Genomic DNA, 8758 nt, shown 5'->3' on the forward strand with positions numbered 1-8758 from the left:
TCAAGGAGAAAAAGTTATACCAGAAAGAGAGTTGGAAGGATACTAAAAATAAATTTCCTCTAAGTTATAATTTCACTTTGGGCTAGCTCCACCACTCTACTTTACTGGCTTCATGAATGTTTTCAGCTTTTTCCATGGCCTTTTCTCAGGAATCCTGTCACCCACAAGAATGCAGTCCAATTCATTCATATACTGAGAAGGGCCAGGGACACAGCAGAATGGAAGTCCATCATCTTAGGTGAGGCCACGTGGAAGGAGAGAGTCTGACAAAGGGACTAATGTGGAAAACTCTGGTGAATTCAGCAGGCAGAGGTGGAGTACAAGGCCAGAAGCAGAGTGGTGCACATTACAGTTAGTTGAAATAGATAAAAGCCAGTTTCAAGAATATAAACACTGAGGGTATTTGAAGGGCAAGGAGCAGGCAGCCAGATATGGGGTGAGAATCAGAGAGTACCTGGCAGCAGCTTCTAAGAGTGAGAAAGACCAAAAGCAGAAGTGTCAGAGTTTAGTGAAAGAGGACAATTGTATATGTGTGTTTGCATGTACTTGTGTGTGTGTGTGTGTGTGTGTGTGTGTTTGAACAAGTGATAATTTTGCTAAGGCAGTTCATATAGGAACACAGAATATTAAAAAAAAAAAACTAGAAGGAATCTTAAATCACTTCATGTAAATTGGAGCTTAAAGGAATTGAGTGATTGACCCAAAGTCACAGAGGTATCCAGTGACATAGGTAGCATGCTTCTGTATGGTTCATTGTCTTTAGCGCAGAGTCAGGAAAATACCTCAGCAAGGAATCAGAGACAATAAAAAACAGTCCTCAAAAGTTGCCAATCAACAGCATAAATATGAAGGCAAAAAGAAGAGAGGAAAATGTTCACACATTCAAATATGAAAAGTACCACACATAAGAAGACAATTTAGTCTTAGGAAAAACAGATCCTAAAAGCAGAAAAGGCATAAGAATATTGTCTCAGAAGGAAATGCAAAAAAACACAAAAAAGATTAATTTTATGGGCAGCTTGATGCCAAAGTTTTATAATAAAGTGCATGTCATAAATATTTGATTTTGCTTGAAGAAATACAAGGAACTGGTTTGTGTGAGAGGAAGGAGGCTGGATGTTCACTGCAATTTAAATTTAAAAAGAGGATGAATAAACCTAGTTTATTAGGTGAAAGGCTGCAATTGGGTGTTCCAATAAAGTGGCTTCCTGTAGGCCTCTCAGCAATTTATAAATACACATGGACAGTTTCAGAAACAAATTGTTCACTGAGGTTATAAACTAAGCCTTCGTTTTTACTCTTGTCCCAGAAACTGTTAGATAGACTAGTGCTTAAAATAGCAAACTTAAAACAAAATGAGATTAGAGCAAAAGTTATAGCATGAGTGGGGGGAGGAGGTTTATAACATACAGAAATGTAATACATATCCCAACTAAGATGTAAATGACAGTAGGACGGTGGTAAGTGAACCTATATGGTTACCAGGTTCTTACATTTTACATGAAGTAGTACAATATTCACTTTAAGACTCTGAAAAGTTAGGATATATATATTATAATGTTTAAGCAATCACTATTAAAATGCAAAAAGCTAGTAGATAAAATGGAATTATGAAAAGTATTCATTTAACCCAAAAGAAACCAGGAAAAGAGTACAGGAGAAAAAAACAGATGGGACCAATAGAAAACAAAGAACAAAACAAAGACCTAAATACAAGCAAATCAATAATTACATTAAATGTAAAGGGATTAAACATTTCAAATAAATAACAGAGATTGTCAGAATGGATAATAAGCAATACCCAAGTATATGCTGTCTAAAAGAGACACGCTTTAAATAGACACAAATAGGTTAAAAATAAATGAATAGAAAAAGTGTGCCATGCCAACAGCAAGCATGAGAAGGCTGATGTGGCTATATTAATATTAGACAAAGTAGACTTCAAAGCAAAAAGTATTACTGGAGGTAAAATGGGAGCCTTTGGAAAAAGGCATTAGTTTGCTGACTACAGAACCTAATGAGTCAAAAAAATCAAAGGGAGGACAACATAAAGTATGATACCCGTTTCCCCAAATTCCCTCTTATTTATCTTAAAAATAATTTAAGACAACTTAAGCATACTTAATTTCCTGGGTTTACATTAGGAAAGATAAAATGTAAACTTTTAAAAAATGAATAGGCTCCTCAAGTAGATAAGAAGCTTGGGAACACTGAATTATGTGGACTCTCCAGCTTTAAGTATAATTTAAATAAATGGGGGATGACTAGTCATGTGCTTAAGAAATATATATTAAGTCTTTACCATATGCCAAGCAGTGGGCTAAGCATTGGGTGAATAACATAAACACAACCCTTCCCCCATATTGATAAAACAAGTAGCCCAACAAGTCACTAAACCAGCTATACATCATGATAATTATTATCAAGAAAATACTAATGATGCTAAGATGGAGCATAACAAAGAATAGAGGAAACTGCCAGAGATGGGATTATCAGAGAAGAGCTTCAGAAGAGGTGACACTGGGGAAAAGCAGGGTGAGTGGGGAGGTCAGGGGAACAGTATGTGCAAAGGTACTCAAGGAGGCAAGAACTCGGGAGTTTTTAAGCAACTGAGTCAGAATGCCTACAGCCCAGAGTAAGGGAGACAAGGACTAAATCTTATGGGAGAATTCAACCAGACCTTCAAGGACTGTAATACTCATGCTTTTATAAAATTGTCTATAAAATAAGAAAAAAAAAAAGCACACCTTTCCTACCTCAAAAGATTAACATGACCTTGACACCAAAACAATATAGGACAAGACAAAAGTGGAAATTATGGTACAATCTCACTCATCAAATAGACATAAAAATCCCAAATCCAGCAGATAATAATAACACTTTCAGGCCCTTGAAGGTATTACTAAGTAGCCCAAAGCATCACACTGAAAACTGGCATAAAACTGAAAAATTTGCACCTGAGATGCAATTTAAGTTTATAGGGGGCAGCACTTTTAATCATGGAAATACTCAGCTCTCAAGTTTTATATTGCAGGAGAGAACAGGCATCATAAAAATTTGTAAATAGATAAGTTTTGCCTTTAGAACCTAGTGTGTCAGGGCACCTGGGTGGCTCAGTGATTGAGCGCCTGCCTTTGGCTAAGGTCGTGATCCCAGGGTCTCAGGATTGAGTCCCACATTGGGCTCCCCGCAGGGAGCCTACCTCTCTCTCTGCCTATTTTTCTGCCTCTCTCTCTGAGTTCCTCATGAATAAATAAATAAAATCTTAAAAAAAAAAACTGGTGTGCCCCTTTCCTTACCCTCAGCTCACAGCCTTACCCTGAATGGTCCTATTACTTCTCCTTTTGGGGGTTTGTGTTGGCCATTTACCTCTCTGTAAAATAATGGTAATACCTACTTCCTTTAGTTGTTGTGCAATGAAAAAATGAAATAATGCATGGTAGGTGTCTGTTACAGCATTTGAAAAGTAGCAGGAATTCAATAATATTCGTTATTGTTTGTAGAATGAAAAGTTTCATTATATATTCTAGGATTGCTGATCTTTCAAGAGTATAGAGAGGTTTTATGGGAAAGAGTTCCCCTGATATCAAATCTCAGTGAGTTACACTAGAGCAATAGATCAACCAGATTCTGAAGCATACTTTGAGGGGCAAGTATCAATGAAGCACTTAATTTTTAATAAATTTATTATTTATTGGTGTTAATTTGCCAACATATAGAATAACACCCAGTGCTCATCCCATCATGTGCCCCCCTCAGTGCCCGTCACCCAGTCACCCCCACCCCCCGCCCACCTCCCATTCTACCATCCCTAGTTCATTTCCCTGAGTTAGGAGTCTCTCATGTTCTGTCTCCCTTTGTGATATTTCCCACTCATTTTTTCTCCTTTCCCCTTTATTCCCTTTCACTATTTTTTATATTCCCCAAATGAATGAGACCATATAATGTTTGTCCTTCTCCAACTGACTTATTTCACTCAGCATAATACCCTCCAGTTCCATCCACGTCGAAGCAAATAGTGGGTATTTGTCGTTTCTAATGGCTAATATCCCATTGTATACATAAACCACATCTTCTTTATCCATTCATCTGTCGATGGACACCGAGGCTCCTTCCACAGTTTGGCTATTGTGGACATTGCTCCTAGAAACATCGGGGTGCAGGTGTCCCGGCGTTTCATTGCATCTGTATCTTTGGGGTAAATCCCCAGCAGTGCAATTGCTGGGTTGTAGGGCAGATCTATTTTTAACTCTTTGAGGAACCTCCACACAGTTTTCCAAAGTGGCTGCACCAGTTCACATTCCCACCAACAGGAAGCATTTAATTTTATTTCTTTCCAAATAGAGTTTGAATCACCTTTGGTCAGCCCTTTTTTTTTTTTTTTTTGTCCTCTAAACAATTTTTCTCTTTTACAAATCTTAGCTGCTTATATCCAACCAAGGCTCTCTTTAAACCTCAGACCTTTTCTTAATCACTTAATTTAAAAAATCCATCAAATTGAATAAATCAAATGCAAACATACAGCTTTTAAAGGACATCTCTGTCATTCCTTGGTCTAAGTATCATTAATTTTATACCAGTGCCATCTAACACTTGACATCTTGAGAACTCAAAATTCAGAGTCAGACAAGGTAACATCCAAAGGCAAAATCAGATTTCTCCACTCAGAAAGAGGAGTTCTGTTTATCTGTTTCATGATTAAATAAAACCTTGTGAACCCTCCATGCCTAGCTCCCTTATGCTCAATTCTGTACCAGAGGGAGAAAACATGGAGTGACTTGGGAGCATCTGGCATAGCTGAGGCATTCATCATGAGAATCCATTACTAGGATAAGGAGTGTATTGCCTCGCAAGAAGATGTTGCTCCATATTTTTTCTTATACTCCTTTCCCCTATACTGGGTACTCCATAAAAGTGCATCAGCCAGAAAGAGATAAGGCTATCTTTTTTGAGCATGCCTAGAAACTAAATTCCAAACCACAACTAGCCCTAAATTAGCTCTGATAATAATTGATTGACTGATTGACAACTTATTTCTATGAATATACTGGTTCCCAATTATGATTATTTGGATTCTAATACCTAATTATTTATGTATTTATTTCCTGCTTCCCATAATTCACTTCCCCAGATTTCTTAAATTCCAGGAAGACAGAACCATGACCAACTCATGTCATCTGTGCTTTATTGCTCTTATATCTGGGAAATACTCTCAGAAAAGAGGGATCAAGATCTGGCCTGTCCCTATGGGAGCTTATGGGGAATGAACTGGGACAGAAAGGCTAACCTGATCATACAAATCACCAAATCCAGGAAGGGAATGGCAAGTTGGTATCTGAGCCATGCATTTATCAATAGCCAAGAACTCACGGGGGATAGAGAGAGTGGAGGAGGGAGTGAGTGCCTTAAGGTGGGAAAGCTCCTTTTGGGAGGCCCGCCTTGGCTCTTCCACATCACAGAATGACTGCTGAGGTTCTGTTTCTAAGGCAGTCCTGTCTGGTTGGAGGAAGGGAACAATTAGTAGTGCGAGGATACGGGAAGCCAAAATTAGCCCCAAGAAGTAAAGAGATTCCATTAGACCCAAGACCTCCTCATAATGAATCAGTAAATATCAATAGATTAAAGAGATCAAATGTAAACACCATGCTTTTAAAGGGCACTTTTATTGTTCCTTAATCCATCTAAGAGTCCCCTGGGGTTTCCACTGGCAAGGTTCACCTCTGTGTTAGTTAAGAAAAGCCAAAGAGCTAACAATGCATTCTAAACAATTTTGACCCCCTCCTGGTTGTACCCTGCCCAGTCAAGTTGGTCAGCACTCATCAAACTACTAGGTAGGTAGACCCTATATCCACACAGCCCTCTTGCTTTCCTCCAGTCATGAGCTAAATCCTTTTTTCCCTTTAGAAAGAGAAACAGTAGCAGGTATAGATGCCATGATAGAACTCAGCTCAAGCGGCAACAGTCTACCAGTTCTGGAGAAGAAACATTTGTGCATGGTATGGCCAGTCTTTGTCTCTGAAACTGACCTATTGCTTTTACTGTGGGTCATCTACTAGATTCTTCTTTTGGACTCTGCCTTGTTCCTAGGGCCTGAGTCCTTCCAATCAGTCTTTCTTTGGGGTGACTTGACCTCCAGCCTCTGCCAAGCTGGACCCTTGTCAATGAGCCAATATTCCTAGCTCCAGACATAGTCAGCCCAGATTCCTCCCAAGCCTCAGGTGAGACATCCCCAGGCCATAACAAATACAGCTCAGAATGAGCTGTATCTAAAACACAGCCCTTATGGAGTTATTTACAATAACTTCATCTTCTGATAGTCATGCAAGGGATTTGCCTCTTTATCCAAATCACCAATTAAAGCTTAGCTTTAAAGCCAGCCCATTCTCACCTTTGCCTGAATCTGTAACAAAGAGAGAATCCAGGAAATAAATTAAGAATATGCTCCTTCCTTCTAAAAAGGAAACATTTATTCCCTAGGCAGATAGGAAAATAATTCAAGAGAACATCTTATACTCACTCTTTCCCCTAACTCATGTCTGTAAGATTTTCTACTTGATCTTCTGCAGCCCTAATGAAACCCAAAACTAGAATGTTTAGCAAAATCCCCAAACATCCTATTTTCAATATTTTTATAATTCAAAATTCAGTTTAATAAGCAATTCATTTGTCATGCATATTGGTGATATAAAAGATAAATAAGATTTTCAGAAAATAAATTACTCTTTTAAGTCCTGAATGACATTTTTGTTTTAATATATTTTATTTTTCAAGGGCAGTTTTAGATAAATAGCAAAATTGAGCAGAGAATATAGAGAGTTCCCACATACCTCCAGCCCCCACACATGCACTGCCTCCCCCATTATCCATATTCCCCACCAAACTGGTACATTTGTTACATGTGCTAAATCTACATTGATACTTCATTATCATCTAAAGTCCACAGTTTACATTAGAGTTCACTCAGTGTACTATATTCTATGGGTTAGGACAAATGTATATATAATGACATGTTTCCACCATTAGAGTATCACACAGAGTAGTTTCACTTCCTAAAAATATTTGTGCTCTCCTATTCATTCCTTCCTCCTCCCTAACTCCTGACAAACACTGATCTTTGTACTGTCTCCACAGTTTTCTCTTTTCCAGAATGTCATATAGTTGGAATCATATAGTATGTAGCCTTTTCGATTGGCTTCTTTCACCTAGTGATATGCATTTAAGGTTTCTCTATATCTTTTCATTGCCTAATAGATCATTTCTTAGTGCTGAATAATAATCCATGGTATGGATGAAGCATGATTTATTTATCCATTCACCTACAAGAACATCCTGGTTGCTTCCACGTTTTAGAATCATAAGGAAAGCTTTTTATAAACTTACGTGGGATTTTGTGTGAATGTAAGTTTTCAGTTCATTTGGGTAAATCCCATGGAGCATGATTGCTGGATCATATGATGTGGTAAGGCTATGTTTAGTTTTGCAAGAAACTGCCAAGCTGTCATGCAAAGTGGCTGTATCATTTTGCATTCCCATGAGCCATGAATGAGAGTTCCTGTTGCTTCATATCCTCACCAGCCTTTGGTGTTATGACTGTTCTGGATTTTGGCCATTCCAATAAGTGTGTAGTGATATCTTATTTATGTTTTAATTTGCATTTCCCTGATGATGTATGTGGAGCATCTTTCTATATGCTTATTTGCCATCTGTATATCTTCTTTAGAGAGGTGTCTTTGGCCCATTTCTTAATTGAGTTGCTTTCTTACTGTTGAGTTTTAAGAATTTTTTCTATATTTGAGAAGGTCCTTTATCAGATGTATCTTTTGCAAATCCAGCCTCGCCTAGCCAGTGGCTTATTTTTTTGTTTTTTTTGTTTTTTGTTTTTGTTGTTGTTGTTGTTGTTCTGTTGACAGTATTTTACAGAGCAGATTTAAAAAAAAAAATTCCGGCGTAGTTAACATACAGTGTTATATTAGTTTCAGGTGTATAACATAGTAATTCAACAATTCTATACATTATTCAGTGCCCATCATGATAAATGTACTCTTTGGTTTTGTTTTGGTTTTTTGTTTTGTTTTGTTTTTAGTTTATGTTGTTTTTTACTCTTTTAGAACATTATTTTTCATATAAATATTTTTTGTATTAATTTTATTTACATTGTAGTTAGTTAATATATAGTTTAATATTGGTTTCCTGTGCAGAACTTAGTGATTCATCACTTACACGCAACACCCAGTGTTCATCACAAGTGCTCTCCTTAATACCCATCACCTGTATAGCCCATCACCTGCGCCTCTCCTCTCCAGCAACCTCAGTTTGTTCTCCATAGTTAATAGTCTCTTATGGTTTACCTCCCTCTTTTTTTCCCATCCCCTATGTTTATCTGTTTTGTTTCTTAAATTCCACATATGAGTGAAACCACGTGGTATTTGTCTTTCTCTGATTGACTTATTTCACTTTCCATAATATCACATCTTCTGTATCCATTCATCAATTGATGGACATTTGGGCTCTTTTCATATTTTGGCTATTGTTGATAATGCTGCTTTAAACATTGGGATGCATGTGCCCTTTCAAATCACTATGTTTGTATCCTTTGGGTAAATACCAGGTAGTACAATTGCTCAGTCATAGGGTAGTCATATATTTTTTTTTTTTTGGTAGTCATATTTTTAACTTTTTGAAGAACCTCCATACTGTTTTCCAGAATGGCTGCATCAATTTGCAATCCCACTCAACAATGTAAGAAGGTTCTCCTTTC

This window comes from Vulpes lagopus, chromosome 21 (genome assembly GCF_018345385.1).
Source record: "Vulpes lagopus strain Blue_001 chromosome 21, ASM1834538v1, whole genome shotgun sequence".
Taxonomy (NCBI): domain Eukaryota; kingdom Metazoa; phylum Chordata; class Mammalia; order Carnivora; family Canidae; genus Vulpes; species Vulpes lagopus.